The following is an 18,970-nucleotide window of genomic DNA, read 5'->3' as shown; positions in this document are numbered from 1 at the left end:
GTTGGCATCTGTTTCCTTCTATGTGGTGATGATAGTAAATATCATCAAAGAGGGGATTGATGGAGCTGGGATTCGTGTGTAAGCGCCCTGCTCTCATACAAAACCCTTGCCTAAAACCGTATAATCATATTAACACTATTGTTTGTCATTTACTAAGTGTTTTCCCAAACACGCGGGTGTCCCCAGGATGCTTGCTTGTATGTCTTTTTTCATACTAACGAAGCTTGCACTAAAAACGGCTGCTTCGCTGAAATTCAGTCTGCACATGCGTCGGTCATACCCATGTGATGTGACGCACTCGCATTCTGGAGGGAATTTGTGCTCATGCGCACTGTTGCAAACATGGCCGCTTGTCTCTCACCACGCTCTCCGCTTGCTACTGCTGCTTCAGCCTATCTGTCTTTTCGCACTAAAACAGCAACGCTATAGTCATTATAAAATAAGGGATGTTTAGAATTTCATCATGGTATACAGTATGATCATTTTTATGTGTGATATTAATTTGTTCTCGCTTACTTTTCATGTACCGCGTCTTTGTGGGCTGGGGCATACATGAGCAACGCCATGCTGAGGCTCCTCTGAACCCTGTCATGTGACTGGGGAAAATCCTAACTGCGCAGAAGCTAAAACCAGCCAGCTGGCTCCTGAAGCCCGATGCGCCTGGGAACCCATCCCGAAGATGCAGTATTGCACCTTGAACTGTCATACACTGTTGCTATATGCTGTACACTTGTATTGTATTCTGTATTCCTATGCCTGGGAACGTGAACCCGAGGGGCGGGTGTGCAAAATTGAATAATAATGATGGGAAAGCCAAACTCTAGGAGGTGGTAATGACCGCACCACCTCTCCTGACCAATCATAATATGGGAAACTGTCACTTGCAACATTAGAGGGTGGTCTGAGGGACCCCAAAACAGTATAACTGCCCTAGTTTAGCTTAGGAAAATTGTCCGACTTGTCCGAGTAGCAGACCTGTCACTGACCCTACGAACTCTATAGGTGCTCAATCTGAAGTGCTGCGGAGCACTCTGTCCATATTTTCCACAAACTCCTAAGGGGTGGAAATAATCCTAAGTGCTGGCGAAGCACTTTGCTGGGGAATTCGAAAACCCAATCGGGGTTACTGGCGGATTACTTGCAGAGAGGGGTAACGCTGGCGTTGCTTCTGAAGCTGTGGGTGTTGGTCGTACCTTGGTGAGCCCAGTCCTGATCCCAAATCCTGAGGGGTATCCTGTCCTTACTGTCCGTGAGCTGTACCTGCTCGCATTCTGGCATTCCTTCCTGAGGGTCCTTGTCCCCGTCCTTCCAACTGACCCGTGGCCAGGGTTAGTCTTCTCTCAGACCTAGGTAAATATTAACCTGTGGGTTTGCGTCTCTCTCTCTCTCTCTTCTTCTCTCTCTATTTTCTTAATAAAGCACTCTTGCCTGTGATATTGCTCTATCACCTTGAGAACAAGTTATATGCAATTGTTTTAGAATTGTTCCACTTCTCTCCCCTCCCTTAGAAAATTACCAACTGTTATATTGTATTAGTGTGTTCCAATTTTTCCCTTATCTTTAGCATGATTGCGGTGAACTTAGTAAGAATAGTTTAAATTAGGTTAAGTACATGTTCTAGGTCCCATCCACATCCTATGTTCTAGTATAAAGTTGCAGTGACTAGTTTTGTTCTAAAAATTCCTACCTTTTAGTCTTCCCATATATACTCAAATGGTCTTAGCATTAATCTATAGCTATTTTATGGTGTTGATTTTGATGTTAGACGCTTTATTCTGCCTATCACTTATTGCCTTGTCATATTCTCTTTGAATTTTTATAAAGCTTTAAACATCCTCAGGTGTCTGTGGTCATTTAACAGGAATTGTGGATAAGTATTGTACTGATTATAAAGAGTATCTGATCTTAGGCCTGTCTGCTATTTCCCTATTAGCTCCAGATCCGTCATAAGAATTGTACCTGTGGTAAGTCAGATGCATGGTAAGCAGAGGTGAAACCAAACCTTAATTACTCATAACAGCGTGCAGGAGGAGAAACCAAGTAATCCTCTCCCGGTTCACCCAAATTATTAGTGTGGTATTTTGAAAATTCGCACGCCAGGGCCCAGTGCGTGTAAAGAATTGGTAACCTCGGTGACCCGGGAGAACTGCGCGCTCTATCAGTAATTTTCTGGTAACCAGAGGATGGTTTGGACTAGTTAGATTAGGTAGACAGGATAGGTCATAAACAAACCGTGAAAATAAAATGTGCTGCTGATTTTCTACTATATTGGTTCAAATATTTTTAAATGTTTTAAGGATTTATATGTAAATGTATATGATTTTTGCATTGCTGCTATAAATGTTATATTAACCATTGTTTGTGAAGGTTCAGTGTAGTCCGAATCCCCGGGGAAGTATTTAGCTAACGGTGAGCAGAATCCGGTTAGCTGTTGAAGTCACTAGGTTTGAGGTATTAGTGCAGGGTTAAGGATAACTGGAAGCACTAATTAGGACCTTTGTTTTCTGGAGTGAATGATAGCTACGAGTCCTTTATAAAACTTTCATTGCGATACGGGACTGAAGCGTGTCCCTAATCTTTACCAAAACAAGTGACGCTCAACCAAAGACACTTGCATAAGGTAAAAAAATTTTGGGGAATAAGTTCATTATAGTGCAAAAACAACAGTTAAAGTAAAAAAACAAGCACAGTTATCGATCATGACCTACGATACAATTTTCCTTAGAAATAAGTGATAAGGAAAGACAGCGAGCACAAGAAGAAACGTGTTCAATCTGAAATACAAGAAAGATCACCAGGATGTTCGCACCTGGGTAAGTTAAAGGGTTCAGTTTGAAATTTTAAAAAAATCAAAGAACCCACTAAGGCGATATATCTACCCTGAAAGTGAGAACCTGTAAGGAGTAGAACACTAGGTGTCTAAATAACAACAATTAGACCCCCCATAACACAAGGGATGTATTCCATCCCTGGCATTCTTTTAACAAAATGAATGCTAAGAAACCGCAGGGCGCTTGTATTGATGTTCATAGTTACCAAATATTAGCTAAGTCTAGAAATGTTATTAAATATCTATGTGCAAATGTACGAAAATATGGGCCTAACATTATGTATCACTGTATGTTTTCAGAGTAGAATAACTGAATCGTGAACGAGTCCTTGAAGAAGGTGCAAAATAAAGAGGCACCGAAACGCCGCGTCAACACTTTTTCGTTCCTATGTCCCAGTAATTTTTAACAAAAACCATTGTATAATTGACAGTATGATGTTTTAATAATAATCTTTTTTAAAATGATGAATGTTTTTTGCGTTTGTAAAAACCTAGAATAAATTTGTAATTTTGTACATGTTGTGACTTATTATAAATTGTTTGCATTATGTTTTTTAAATAAATAATTGATCAATATTTTTATACAACAACACTATTGTTTCATGTTTTTGCTGATACCTGTGGGCACCATTTTCATTGCAGTGTAAATTTGGTAACTACTGTAACACTACAAACCCCCTTGCTTCTCTAGGGAAGACCCCATGACTAATTAAAGATTTGATAAATAGTGAATCCAGGAGAAGGAACTCTGAATTTTTGCTATTGTTGACCCAATCCTTTTCCTGATAAAAAGGGTAGCTCCCAGACAACCTATTTTGTAGAACGTTAGTGTGCAAGGCAAGCCTAGGCGCAGAAACGGCTGCCTATGACGTGAGTGAAACTGTGTGTGGGGTAGAGTGGCAATAGTTTTTGTGAGGAAATCTGCTTTTCTTTGTTACAGTTCATCAGTATAACTCACTCTTTTGACTGCTATCAATTCTGACCTACATCTTTTTCTTAATGACTTTAGAAGTGACAGTAAATCCGATCCTTCTTTCTTCATTTAATTTGCATGAATATCTACGAAGCTATCTCAACAAGCACCTCCACCTATCTGGCTGACAAAAACACAATTTCTGATGGCTCTCGGCATACCCACATTCAAGACACTATCAGCACGATTGGACTGGAGTCTGAAAAGCACCAGAAAGTAGATCTACAAGGCAGGCCTTTTCCAACGATGCACCCAAGAGATGGAAAGATAACCCCGTATCCATCAGGCCTGCCCCAACTCTACTCTAGTTCACAAAAGAGATGAAGACACACCAGTGTAAAGAGCACCACACCATAATGCATGATCAGTATACTTTCCCTCACATAGCACAGCTACCGCCTTCCTTTCACCAACATGCATATGAATGCGATTTGTTTCTCAATGATCAGAAGTCATTGGTGAGAAACAGTCAAATTTTTAATTTTTTTATTTGAAATGGGTGAACCCATTTGTAACGATGGCTAACGTTACAATGATGTTGGAGGTAAACTGGGTATACTTTGCTCATATGCTCCATAGCCCATCTCCGAGTTTGACCTATGTAGTAATCTGAGGGGTAGACTCAGTTGGTGAAGCAGGTGTAGTGGCTCTGGGTCAAGACGCCTTAGAGGTCCACAGACTACTGATTATCAGTGTATTTTATAATTGAACCAGCAGCCAAGGACCCCATTTCCTTCCTTATACTAGGTCCCACGGCACTGTGCTACGCTACCAATTGTATTGTATTGCAACGCTCCCTACCCTATGTTGAGCACTGAAGTGCTTTCCTACATGGGTTGCATGCTACGCAGTGTAGGGCATGTGTTTGGAAAGGTACTGTGCTTAAGTTTCAAGGTTTTGTCTGGATCAAACCAAGGCCGTTAGGGGTTTTTAGTATTCGTGGTAAAAACGGGGATAATGCAGGTAATAAAACGCCTGTATTTATGCACTGTAGTATGTCATATATTTTCTGTTGGTTTACCTTTTGAGGGGTCATAGACTGGGACTCAAGAGAACATGAGGCTATCACCATTCCTGTAATCTGTCTTGTACCAAAAAGGGTGTTTACTGACATTAAGATGTCTGCTCTGCCTGTACTCGACTGTGGCTGTGGGCGACCATCTCTGGGTGTTAAGGACAACGAGAGTTACTGTGAGGACTCTCCTTCAGTGCGAGGCCTTCAGCCCTTACTGGTTTGGGGCGTTTGCGGCAGAGAGAGAGAGAGAGTGAACTCTGAAGGCCTTCCTCTGTAGGATGAAAACCCTAGAGGACGGGTCAGCAGCGGATTACTACGTCTGATTCTGTAGACCTTGATAATAGATTCCAATGCTTACTCCGCCTTTTATCTTTCCACTGTGGGCAAAATTGGTACCCTTTTGAAATGGGTAATAACAGCCATTGCTCAACAGCTAGGAGAGACAGACTGTTCACTTTATAGCGTTTAAGCAAAAATCTAGACCATGTGCAGATTAGGTGAAATTGGGCAGAAGAAACCACAGATCCTGTGTTTACCGGGGCGGAGTCATCACCTGCCTTCAAGCCACTCTGTCCAGCGCAGCCCTTCAGGTGTCACAGTGTAGCGCCTGTGTCCCATCTCTAAGCTCTGTGATAGCGAATGAGATCCATTATTTATATGTTGTTCATCATGGTACCTGTATGGCGCCCAATCTTCCTTTAACATGGCATCTCAGCACCTTTCAGTAACGAGGCCTTTCCATGCGTTTTCACGGTAGTCGGTTGCTAAATCTGTTTGTTGAAGGTGAGCGTTCAGTATGGTGAGTTTTCACCATGATAGCTCGTTGTACCCTGTGACGGATGCCTGTTCTACTTGGAGATAGATAAATGCTCCAGTGTTTAATGAGGTGTTAGGTTTTTTTGTGTGTGTGTTTGTACCGAATTGTTTACGCGGGTCCTTGGTTAGCAAAGGTGCCCACTGCCCACAAATATATCTTGGTATAAGTAGCTGAGGGAAGCCAGTGCTGCAGGATGGCTTCATAGATACTTGAATAGTCGGCCTGTGTAGGGCACATGTTTATATAGCACTAGCACATAACGCAAATTAAACTGCCTCTGAGCATTGGAGTGCACGAGTGAGTGAGGCCTAGGACAGCTGTGGTGTAAGTGTGTGCGAGACTCAAAGAGGTGCAACCCATCAGCCATACCGAGAGGTTATTGCAGCGAGTCAGTGAGGCAGAGGCATGGGGGGAACACTCATTATGATCATGTCTGCCGAGGATCGTGTAAACAAACCTCCGTGCACTTATTTTGACGTGCGCTCAAATACAAGACACTCTTTGTGTTTAAGGAGCGAGATTTATTCGTATTTTTTTAACATCTCTGTAAGAGGGTGACATTTCACATGCCATGCACATTCTATTGGATGGGGGCACAGCTCATTTGTACGGCCATAAACACCCGTAAAAAAGCCCTGCGCACCCTTCTTGTAGTCCTCCGTGACTCCCATGTGAGATGCATATTAGTGATAAAAAATTGGTGGGCGGTGGTAGGTGGTGGGCCGGGCCGCTGGCGGGGGGCCCCCTCATTGTGTTTTGCAGGGGGGCCCCCTCAAGTTTCGTTACGCCACTGACTCAACGGATAGGTCAGTTGCTGCCTTCAGTGTGGAGACCTCACTCTGCAGCTCTATGACGTTTTGTTCAGTGGTTATGGTTATGGATCTTTCCGCTACAGTGCGGAGGTCGGCTCGTAACAGGCCGACATCTAGGGACATTGCATTGACCTCGGCCTGCACAGCCACACTAGAAGCCTCTATCGCCGCAAGAATTTGGGCTCCAGTGAGATGTAGCTGTGTATTTTTACCCTCCAGGGGTGTCTGGCATGCGCCATTTGATTTCGAGGCACCTCCCTGCACCGTGTAGTGGTCTATCATCATTTGTTGTGCCCCTCTCTGTAGTCTATCTTTTCCCATGTTTGTGCTTTCAGGACAGCTGGGCGGATACGCCCAATTATCATGTGCTCCTGAATGTTACTGCAGTCTGCGTGGTTTGCTTTGTCTAGGGCTGGGCCCCGCACCCCAGGCTACGTTCCGAACCGCAGACTGTATATTTTGTAGTTAAACACTGTAGCAACTGTCTACCATGTATTGTTCAAACATTAATATTTGCCTCAGTATATCTGCAGTTTTGCGTGCGCCTGTGCCGCAGTTGTAGCCTATTTCCCCAGCTCGATGCTCATATGTCGAGGGTGTGTGGCATTGCACCCATCCCGAGGTCAATGTGTGGCCGTACTGCAATGTGCCAACAGTGGTTACATGGGCCTCTTCACTACCACCATAGCCCATTAGTTCCACTGGCCCGAGTGTTGGGTTCTCTGGTGGGTTGTGTGTTCTCTCCTATTACGATGCCCGCTGAGGAAACCCAAGAGTCGCAACTACTACTTCCACACAGAATTGTTTAGGGAGATAGCGTTGCGAATGTCTGCTTTACCTTACACAGAGCCTCTCTCTTCTAGCAGTAGGCAGTAACTTAGGTGTCGTGTGAGCAGGCCAAAATGCCTCTGAGTTGGTGTCTTCCTCTCCCCCTTCACTACCAATGTCATGTAATTATGTCGCTTGAAGGAGAGGGAGGGTTAATATCTCTTTATGGCTAGCGAATGTTCTGTGTGCTGGGACACTCAACAGGGCCCTTCCACCAGCGGGGAAACTCTGCGTACGGGCCTCCGTCTCGAAGGGTACAGAGCAGGAATATCGTCGTAAAAATATCGACTAACCTAAATATCGCTGCAAAAATATCTACAGGAAGAAATATCGATGACAAAAATATCGTCTGACCAGAAAATCGACAGACAGGTAAGTAATATCGTTAATATTAATATAGTTGTAATAAATATCGTTTACAAAAACATAGTTTACAATATTATCGTTTTTTAAATAATTATAAGTAATGTAGTGTTTTTAATGAATATTTGTAGTCAAAGTAGTATTTTTAGTAGTATATTATTATTTAATAATGTATTTTCAGTTGAATTTAGTATTAATAGTTCCGTAGAGGGTTGTGGGTTTATAGGGGAGTAGGGTGGGAAGTAATTTAAATATAATGAAATAATACATTAATTAATGTTTTAAATGAATATAAATAGTGTAATAAATAATAGTTAATTAATTTCAATTAGTTCATTGAATAATAATTATGTAATTAATTATGTTAATTTTTTATTTAATTTTAGGTGTGTGTACAGGATTTTTTTAGTGAAAATGTTTTTGGGTAAAGGGGTATTTTTAGGGTTCAGGGTCAGTTTTCAGTTTTTGGGTAAAGGGGTATTTTTAGGGTTCAGGGTCAGTTTTGGGTTTAGGGGTATTTTAATTATATGTATGTATTATTGTTGTTATATAAAGTAATGTGTAAAATCAATTTATATGTCCACATTTATTAAGTTTATAATTAAAAAGTGTAGTAATTTTTTTTGAAATAGTTAAAAAATAAAAGTAATGTAATGTATTTTGTTAATAGTACTTATATTTATTTATTATTTAATGTAATTCTAATTATTTTAAAAAGTCGATATTTTTTACATCTATATTAATTACAACGATATTTTGGATTCGATATTTATGTACTTACCTGTTTAAGTATAGGGTGTCGATATTTTTGTAAACGATATTTTTACAACGATATTTATGTCAGCTATATTTTTGTAATCGATATTTTAACACCCTACCGTCTCGAAGAGTCTCCTACAGGCCAGCAGGGATCTAGACATGGCTCTTGACGGGGCCCATCATATGCGCGCCAGCTCTCACCTCATGGGCTTCCTTGTGTGATCTGGTAGACCCGCCGACCTCACGCCTCCCAGCCATGCCCGCCGGTGGTGTAGGACATGCATCGGCCTCGGTACTCACGTTACTCTCCCCGCAGGCCTGTGGGAGGGGCCACCACAAGGCGAGGTCCCAGTGTTGATTTCCTGTCCCGGGCCTCACGCGCTGCACTCAGTCTTCGCCTAGGGGAGAGGTCTTCAATCTTTTTTTGGAGGAGGGAGGGCCCTGAAATATGGAAAGACTGGAGAAAGCGAGAAGAGCAGGGCTGACCACAGGGGGTAGTGTGTATGAGATCATTTCACAGGCAGTTTTTTAGTATCTCATAAGCCACACTAAATGTGAGACTTATGAGAAAATACATTAAAAAACCTGAAATAGACACAAACAACGACTCCCATTATTTGGGGTTTTGTGAACCCCTCCCATTCCTGGGCCCCAATGCAACTGCACCTTCTGCACTAATTATAGCTGCCGCCCTGAGTAGCAGGGTATCCCCTTTGCCTCTTTCACCCCTTCCCCGCCAAGCCTGGTCATCACCCCAATTTTGAAACATACTCTGTCCCTTTCAGATAAAATGAAACCCCATGTGTTTCTCGCCTCTTTGCAGCAAGGATGCCCTCAACCCTAATGCTATCCGGCATGCCTCTATTCTAAAGTAAGACTGTCAAAATTGTGAGCAGGGGGCTCTTCACACTCCTGTGCAGGGCCTCACTGATAAGAGCTAATGCCTTGTGAAGGGGGACGTCTCCTCTGCCCCTTGTTACCTCCCCATTCTCTTTTCTGCTATCTCTGATGCCTTAGCTAAGGTCTCTCCTCTGCTTTAATGTTCTTCTCTCTGGTGCCGTTGGTTTAATGCCCAAAGCAACACTAGCACAACAAGTGAGCATTGAGCCCTAATATAAGACAGGGATGATGGTAAAACAGCCATAATATGTGTTTCGTTGGTACCTCACACCCTTTTGACCCGGTGACACAGCACCTGCAGCAGCAATTGTACCTATTCCTCTGCCCACACTACTGGGCCATTGCTGCTAGACCCGAGGTATAAAGAAAGGCTGTCTGTTCCTTTTTGTAAAAAAAAAAGAGGAAATGTCACGCATTTTGCCCCTCTGTTGCTTGGGACCTGTTCCCTGTGTGGCATGGGGGACTTGGGCCACATTACCAACTAGGAAAATGGCATCCCTCTCCCACCTTTTTTGCTAGTGACCCATCCTTAATTGGGGTGTAGTGATTCCTCACACCATTGCCCCAGTGCCAATGCACCTGTTGCACTAATAGTGGTAGTGATGCCACTAAAAATAAAACATTAATGATTGTGCATTTCTTGCAACCTTCTTCAGCGCATCTTATTCAGGAAGTGAGGCAACTGTCTTAGTCCATTTGTGAATGAAAACATGAGACCCCCCATAGCGCCCTCTATTCAGGATCATCTTGTTCACCCTGTCCGTGGATTATGCTCTGTTCCGCTTTTTCTTGAGCCATTTGTCTGAGGCCCAAGAGGTCAGGACGTTTAGGGATCTCAATCTGACCTTGTTGGCCTCCTTCCTCCCACACCCTCTACTCACCTGAGAAGAAATCTGCATGTAAACAGGGGTTGGTATTGCCTAAATGTACCGGGACCAAGGTGTTCTTAATTTTACAAAACAGTTCCCATACATTGTGTTTGGAGGGTGCAGAAGGTGAGAGTTCAGAGGAGAGGGCTCTGATGTATTCAGAAAGAGGCCGGTACTTCCATGTAGATTAAGCAAGTTACTTTATTTAAGTTAAGATGTTAATAAGATAAAACGATAACCCCATCAGGAGCAGCTGTCCTGCTGCTCAGCCCTCACCCAACTGACATTCACAAACCTCTAACATTCCATTCATCCAACATTCCACATCACATGCATTCTAGCTGAGCAGCAGGAAGACATAAGATACAACAGGCTCTAACGTGATTTAATTTAAAGAATCACTTGAAGTTTCATGATGACAAACATTTATAACTTTTTTTGAAAGATAGTGTAAGGATGCTGAGTTTTGAAAAGTGTCCTTTAATAGACTTTTTAAAATGCCTACACTAGGTTAGCTATTATGAAAATATATTCTTGGAAAGTACTTGTTTTCATCATATATACCAAAATATTGTGCGGCAGCCTGTCTTGTACTGTTACAATTTTAAAATAATGTTTAAAATATCTTCAGAGCTTTCTGTTACTTGTTGGGACCTCAGACCATTATAAATACATGTGTCAGTATGCTGCACTGTGTCAAGTTGAGTTCAGTTCTGTGACTCTGGCCTCACAAGAACAAAATACTTCTAGAATATTTTGTTGTTTTTTGCCATGTTCTTTACGTCACATCCATAGGATTTGGGAACACAATTGCTGGGATGACCAGTAAGTTAATGTCATACAAATATTTGAAAAATCACATTTTCTGTTAATAACACATAATTTAAATAGAAAATGTTAGAAGGAAACACTTTAAAATATGTTCTACTGCTGCCCTAATGACCTCTGAATGATAACTAAAGTACAGAAAGACAGAAAAGCTGTGTTAAGAATGAATGCAGGTGTCCTGGCATTTGAAGATTCTTAACAGTGAACAGATGGCAGGCATTCACTGTGAAAGGTGGTACTCCTATCCTCAACTGCTTCATGTAAATAAAGACGGCCTGGAAGCAAAAAACTAAAGAAAGTCGTGCTTTCTGGCCATGGTTATTTACAAGTACTTAGTGAAGCATTTGCGCCCCCTGGGAATGCCTCCACGGACCCGCAGCGGGGCACGCCCCAGTTTGAAGACCCCTGGCCTAGGGTGACCTGGCGTCCCGGTTTTTTACCAGCTGTCCCAGCAGATTTCAGGGAATGTAGTTCCTGTCCCGGTTTTTAGAGAGAGTCGACTGAAAACGGCAGAAGGTGCTTTTAAATGTTTTACTAAGCAGGGAAAGATATCAGTTGTTTCAAGAAAACAATGTAATTATCAGGCAAGCTACTGGGTTTGAAAAATTGCTTTTTACGTATGTTCTAACAGCCTTTTCTGTAATTTTCTGCTGAGGAGCGCTGTCATTCTGTCCTCTTGCTTGAAGTAACATTTTAGTCTTTCTTCTATTTCCTTGAAATGTCCCGGTTTTTGGCTTAAAAATTCTGGTCACCCTATCTTTGCCTCCTGTCGGATCTGACCCCAGGGAGCCACGTAGCAATTGTCTCCGTCTGCAACAGGGGGGTCAGGAAACCGACGTTGCCACCGTTGTACGGCTTGTTTGAGTGGGCCGCTGTTCGCATCCGGCTCCGTATGCTTCCCCAGAGCCCGACCAGGCATAAATTGTCAGGGCCCGCTTTGCAGGATCCGGATGATGAATATATGGGTCCACCTCCAGACGTTCCAAACACACTGATTGTAATACACAGGGTATTCGAACCATCAGGCGAGGGAAAATAAAGAAAAGGACCGGGAAGGGTCAGCAGGGAAAAAGGACCTGAAATGACAGAACAAAGAATACACATCAAAAATTAGAAAAAAGAAAATCTACTCTCATGAATTCTCACTAAACCTCAAATACCTTAGCAAAGCTGTAATAAGCCTTCCAGCGTTCCCCTAGGTATGCTTCTGTCAAGCTCTCCTGTAACCAAACACATTGAATTATAACAATGAAATAGGCACCTGGTAAACCCTAAATACTGAGAGGTCTTTCACACACACACCATTCTTATTTGGAGATGACACAGTGAATCCCTTCTGTTGTGCGTTTGCAATATCCCGTCCCAGGAAAGAATAATCAATTGGCAGAGTTAAGAGGACAAGCCAAAAGCACTTTGCCAACAACGTTGTGGAAAGTACACCATCCAAAGGAAATGTTAATGAAGGAAAACAAATGACCCAAAAGAAACAAAGGTAAACGGTAGTCTGTAGTTGTAACCACCACTCGACTCTGTATCAGTCAATATCTGAGCACAAGCAAAGAATGGATGCATGTGGTTGTCTCCACCACCACACTCCAAAACTACAGTTGAAACACACGACCAGAAAATACCGGAAGCGGGTAGTTTCGACCACCACTACCGCTCCGGTAAAACAATGAGCTCTGAAAGGCACACGGAAGCGTGTAGAACACCCCCACTACGCTCCGCTGCCAGGACCACTCTTCATGAGCCTTAACCAATCCGGAATATCACCCGGCAGCGTGTAGCAGCTCTACTACCACACTCCGTTGCTAAGTGGCAGAATCTGTATAGCGGTGGAGAAGGCAGGACCGGCACGCACAAAGGAAATGCGCAACCCCCGGTATGCCTACAAACTCCGCCTGCAAAGTTAGTTGGCGTGAGAGAAGCTCCCAGCGCCGAGTGCCCAAAAGTACCTTAATCCGAAGGGGAAAGCAGCTCCGACCTAGCAGCGCTCCGCACTGCCGAAATCACCCCAGCGTAGCCATCAAACAAGGAACGTCTTCCGAGCAGAACCAGGAAACAGAATTACGGGCACCTTACCACCGGCCCCGGACAGCATTATACTTCCTGATTCAAAGGGTCATGGGAGTTGTAGTTTCTTCATTTAGGCAGGCGCGGGCAAAGTGAATCCTGACAGTATGCCCTCCTCCCTAGCGCCTCCTAGGCCCGGGCTTAGCAGGGTATCGCCAATGGAAGGCCCGCAGCGCAGCAGGTGCATGGACATTCCCGCAAGACTCCCAGGAATCATCCTCGGCGGTGTACCCGCTCCATGCCACCAAGTACCACAGTGAACCTCAAGACCTCTTGGAGTCCTTGATGCAACGAACCTCGTATTCCAAACCCCCATCACACATTACCGGAGGAGGGGCCGCCGCCTGGCTGATTGTGCAGGTTTCAACAAACTACAATGGAACACCGGATGGATGCGAAGTGAAGCTGGGAGTTTCAATTTATAGGTCACCGGGTTAATCCGCTTGAGAACAACGTACGGCCCTATGTACCTAGGGTGAAATACAGAGCGCAGCTTAAATCGAATATTCCGAGTGGACAACCAGACTCTGTCACCCACACGATACGTTGGACCCTCAATTCGATGCCTGTCTGCCCACTTCTTGTAATCTCCCTTGGCCTTGTTCAGATGCTTGGACACTTTCTTTTGAACAGCATGTAAATGACGGATCTGTCCCATGACTGAAGGTTGGTGGACCACCTCCCCAGGAATGCTAACCGGCATAACACGTGCATCAAACCCATAATTGGCATAAAACGGTGTCACCCCCAATGAACTATGCCAAGCATTGTTATAAGCCAGTTCAGCAAGCCACAACAACGATACACAGGAGTCTTGAGCATCCATTGCATAGCACCGCAGGTACTTCTTTAGAGTTTGATTCAAGCATTCGGTTTGGCCATCGGTTTGGGGGTGGAAACTGGTAGACAGAGTGGACTCGATATGCAAAGCCTGACACCACGACTTCCAAAATCTGGCGATGAATTGTGGACCCCTATCGGAAATGATAACCTCCGGGATACCATGGAGGCGGAAGATGTTTGTCAACAAGAGCTGGGCTGTCTGACCCGCGGTGGGGAGATTCCGACACGGAATAAAATGTCCCATTTTTGTGAGACTGTCCACCACCACTTACACTGCTGTGTATCCTTGATCCAATGGCAGCCCCATAATGAAGTCCAAGCTGATGCTTTGCCAAGGCCTCTTAGGTGTGGGCATGGTCATGAGTTTTCCTCTACTCCGACAACTGTCGCTCTTGGCCCGGGCACAGTTCTCACAACTACCCACCCATGAAGCTACATCTTTGTGCATAGCCTCCCACCAGAAATGCCTCAGTAACAACAGTACAGTTTTCTTCACTCCTTGGTGACCAGACACAGGGGAATTGTAACACCACTCAAATGCTTTCTTCCTGCTTTCCAATATGGGTAGGTAGAGTTTGTTGTGCACAAAAGGCAACCCTTGTTTTACAGTCCTGTTGTCGCCCTTCCTGCTCCAAGAGAGCCAAGCAATGTCTGATCCTTGACTCTTGATTTCCTTCAGAAAGGTATCAGCTCTCAGCACACATATGACCTTGCTGGGGTCTACTATGGCCTCGATCCGTGGGTTTTGCCTTACTGTCTCTGAGTTTTCCAAACGGGACAGTGTCCGCTTTTTTGTTGTCAATGCCCGGACGGAAAGTTATTACAAAGTCAAATCCGGCAAAAAACAACATCCACCTCATTTGCCTCTGTGACAGATGTCTAGCTGTTCTCATATACTGCAAGTTGCGGTGATCTGAATACACCGTAACAGGGAATGCTGCCCCCCACAGGTGCTGTCTCCACTCTGGGAAGGCTCTTTTTATAGCCAGGAGCTCTTTTTCGGCTATAGTATAGTTCTTCTCTGCCTGACTTAACTTTTGGGACAAGTAAGCCACAGGGTGCAATTGTCCGATCTGTCGGTCCCTCAGTGACAATATGGCCCCTATAGCCTCATCTGAAGCGTCGGCTTCTACTATGTATGGCGAATCAGGTTTGGGATGAGCCAAAATGGGAGCTGATATAAATGCTTGTTTGAGATAACAAAAGGCCTTTTCAGTTTCCGGTGACCAAAGAAACTCCACCGCTTTTTTGAGAAGACATGTCAAAGGGGCGGCTATTTGTGAGAAATGGACAATGAACCGTCTGTAGTAGTTGGCAAAACCCATGAAACACTGTACCTCTCTTACTGTCTTAGGTACAGGCCAAGACTGTACTGCCTGTACCTTCCGTTCCGCCATCTGCAAACCCTCACGACAAAGCAACACTCTCAGAAATTCCACTGTGTCCACATCAAACTTGCATTTACTCAACGTGCAGAAAAGGCTATTGTCTTTCAAGCGTTGTAGTACCTGTCTAACATGTTCGTTATGCGAGCCCACCTCTTCAGAGTAAATCAATATGTCGTCAATATAGACAACAACACTGATGTCCACTAGATCTCTCAGCACATCATTCAAAAAATATCAGAACGCCGCAGGGGCGTTACACAGCCCAAATTGCATCACAGTGTATTCAAACAACCCATACCTGGTTTTGAAAGCAGTCTTCCACTCGTCCCCCTCTCTCACACGCACTAAGTGGTAAGCCCCACGAAGATCCAATCTAGTGTAGATACAAGCATTTCGGACTTGATCTAGTAAGACTGAGATAAGGGGAAGAGGATATCTGTTGCGTATGGTGTTTTCATTCAACATTCTGTAATCCACACAAGCCCTCAGATCACCATTGGCTATCGCTATAAAAAACAGAGGAGAGGCAGCAGGGGACTTAGAAGGTCTAATGAAACCTATCGATTGATATTGGTCCAAGTATTTCTTCAGCTGTTGAGTTTCAGGTACTGATAATGCATACACACGACACAATGGTATAGATGCTCCATCCACCAAATCTATGCAACAATCATACTCCCTATGAGGGGGCAGGTTCTCAGCCAGTTTCTCACTGAAGACATCCTCATACATTCGATAAACTGATGGCAGAACCACTTCTTTTTCAGCCGCAGTGGCTATTACATAAGGAATTGACAAAGCAGCTGCCTGGGTATAGGGACGGGAAACCATATGGGACTGACATTCCTCTGACTGAAACTGTATTGTCCTATCTTTCCAATTGATATGTGGATTGTGGTATGTCAGCCATGGCATGCCCAAGATCACTTCGTACTGAGGAGCCTCAATGATATTCAACGTTAACAAATCTTTATGTTCCCCCTCATCATCATTAACTGTCAACAGCACTTCCTCTGTTTTTTCGGTAATCAATCCTTACTTCAATGGTTTCCCATCTACAGCCCAAACCTCCTCTGGGTTTTCCCTTGGTATACGAATCAGAGAGAGGGTAGACACCAACCTACTGTCTACGAAGTTGCCCGTGGCACCTGAGTCAATCATTACCATAACCTGATGTATGATTTGGTGGCTCTCCAGACACATAGATAGAACAATATGCGACACAGAGTCCTGAACTGCTCCGCTAGACAATGAAGGGAGTTGCAATTGGGTTTTTTCTCCGGTTTCCTTCCTGTTCTCACCTGTGGACTCCTGACTAGAACCGGTGAAGGACACCCCCAATTTTTTCTTAACCCACCCTCCGGTGTTTTTTTGCTTAGCAGGACATTCCCGCACATAATGCCCCTTTTGTGCACAGTACATACACAATCCTTGTGTTCTGTGGGTTTCTCTCTCCTCTCTGGGCAACGGAGCCCTCACTGCTCCTATTCACATGGGTTCATTTCCCTCTGCTGGTAAGGGCGTTCCTCTCCTGGCTGGGTACTCCTGTCTAGTATATCCTCTATCCCATCTCCTTCTTTCCCCACTCCTCTCTAGCAACCTACCATCCAGACGTATGGATAAATTAATCATGCCCGTACAAGTAGTGGGTTGCGGATCAATCTGAGCTATGATGTCTTTTAAACTTTCACGTAACCCTTGATAGTAAATAGACATCTGTTTCTCCTCCGGCCAAGACGATTCAGCCACCAACCTATTAAAGGTCGTCAAATACGTGACCAGATCGTTCTTTCCCTGTTTCAATTCTAAGAGCTCCTTATCAGCGCTAAAGGTGGTTGCTCTTCTGTCGAACACTCTCTCGAGCTCTGCCCTAAAGACCGCCCAATCCGACAATATGGCGTCATTGTTCCGCACTAGGGGAACAGCCCAGTTTGCCGCATCCCCTACCAAATAAGAAATGGCAAATGCCACTCGGGAATGGTTATTTGGAAACGAGGCAGGCTTACATGAAAAATGCAGCAGGATCTTTGTAAGGAATACCTGCGTTTTGGAGGGATCTCCTGAATACCTTTCAGGAGTAGCCAACGGTATGGGGGGAGGTACCGTAACCTGTATCTGAGGATTTGGTACAGATGCATCAAAAGGTTTTCTACCCAACTTGTTTACCCTATCGCGAAGGGCAGTAGTTTCTGCTCTAGACGCGATCAACTCTTGTTGTACCACGACAAGGGCCTGCATTACATCCTCCATGGTAGCCATGATACCCACCCCCGGATCGGGCAAAGCAAAGATCTTGGGTGCGTAATTCTATCAGGGCCCGCTTTGCAGGATCCGGATGATGAATATATGGGTCCACCTCCAGACGTTCCAAACACACTGATTGTAATACACAGGGTGTTCGAACCATCAGGCGAGGGAAAATAAAGAAAAGGACCGGGAACGGGGAAGGGTCAGCATACACAAAGGACCTGAAATGACAGAACAAAGAATACACATCAAAAATGAGAAACAAGAAAATCTACTCTCATGAATTCTCACTAAACCTCAAATACCTTAGCAAAGCTGTAATAAGTCTTCCAGCGTTCCCCTAGGTATGCCTCTGTCAAGCTCTCCTGTAACCAAACACATCTAATTATAACAATGAAATAGGCACCTGGTAAACCCTAAATACTGAGAGGTCTTTCACACACACACCATTCTTATTTGGAGATGACACAGTGAATCCCTTCTGTTTGTGCGTTTGCAATATCCCGTCCCACGAAAGAATAATCAATTGGCAGATTTAAGAGGACAAGCCAAAAGCACTCTGCCAACAACGTTGTGGAAAGTACACCATCCAAAGGAAATGTTAATGAAGGAAAACAAATGACCCAAAAGAAACGAAATTAAACGGTAGTCTGTAGTTGCGACCACCACTCGACTCTGTATCAGTCAATATCTGAGCACAAGCAAAGAATGGGAGCATGTGGTTGTATCCACCACCACACTCCACTACTACAGTTGAAACACACGACCAGAAAATACCGGAAGCGGTTAGTTTCGACCACCACTGCCGCTCCAGTAAAACAATGAGCTCTGAATGGCACAAGGAAGCGTGTAGAACACCCCCACTACGCTCCGCTGCCAGGACCACTCTTCATGAGCCTTAACCAATCCGGAATATCACCCGGCAGCGTGTAGCAGCTCTACTACAACACCCCGTTGCTAAGTGGTAGAATCTGTATAGCGGTGGAGAAGGCAGGACCGGCACGCACAAAGGAAATGCGCAACCCCCGGTATGCCTACAAACTCCGCCTGCAAAGTTAGTTGGCACGAGAGAAGCTCCCAGCGCCGAGTGCCCAAAAGTACCTTAATCCGAAGGGGAAAGCAGCTCCGACCTAGCAGTGCTCCGCACTGCCGAAATCACCCCAGCGTAGCCATCAAACAAGGAACGTCTTCCGAGCAGAACCAGGAAACAGAATTACGCGAACCTTCCCACCGGCCCCGGACAGCATTATACTTCCTGATGCAAAGGGTCATGGGAGTTGTAGTTTCTTCATTTAGGCAGGCGCGGGCAAAGTGAATCCTGACATAAATGTTGCAAATCCCGAGAGGGATGTTTTACTTTCCACTCCCCGTTTGATTCCCTTTCTTGCCTCAGGTGGAGGCATCAGAACCGTCTCACGGTAGCTG

General features: G+C 44.5%; 1 long non-coding RNA gene across 2 annotated transcripts in view; it reads right to left on the bottom strand.

Moving 5' to 3' along the window:
- Positions 1 to 18,733, bottom strand: part of LOC147748102 (uncharacterized) — a 367,443-nt gene extending 348,710 nt beyond the window's left edge. The window contains exon 1 of one of the 2 annotated variants that reach the window (XR_015308627.1): positions 18,647 to 18,733. This is a non-coding gene — a long non-coding RNA (uncharacterized LOC147748102). Of the gene's footprint in view, positions 1 to 12,949; positions 13,043 to 18,646 lie in introns of those variants that run through there. The other variant, XR_015308625.1, reaches the window with a different exon arrangement.
- Between the last annotated feature and the right edge of the window lie 237 nt (positions 18,734 to 18,970).

This window comes from Lissotriton vulgaris, chromosome 1_1 (assembly GCF_964263255.1).
Source record: "Lissotriton vulgaris chromosome 1_1, aLisVul1.2, whole genome shotgun sequence".
NCBI classification, from domain to species: domain Eukaryota; kingdom Metazoa; phylum Chordata; class Amphibia; order Caudata; family Salamandridae; genus Lissotriton; species Lissotriton vulgaris.
The sequence above is the reverse complement of the archived record's forward strand: the minus strand, read 5'-3'. Positions and strand labels throughout refer to the sequence as shown.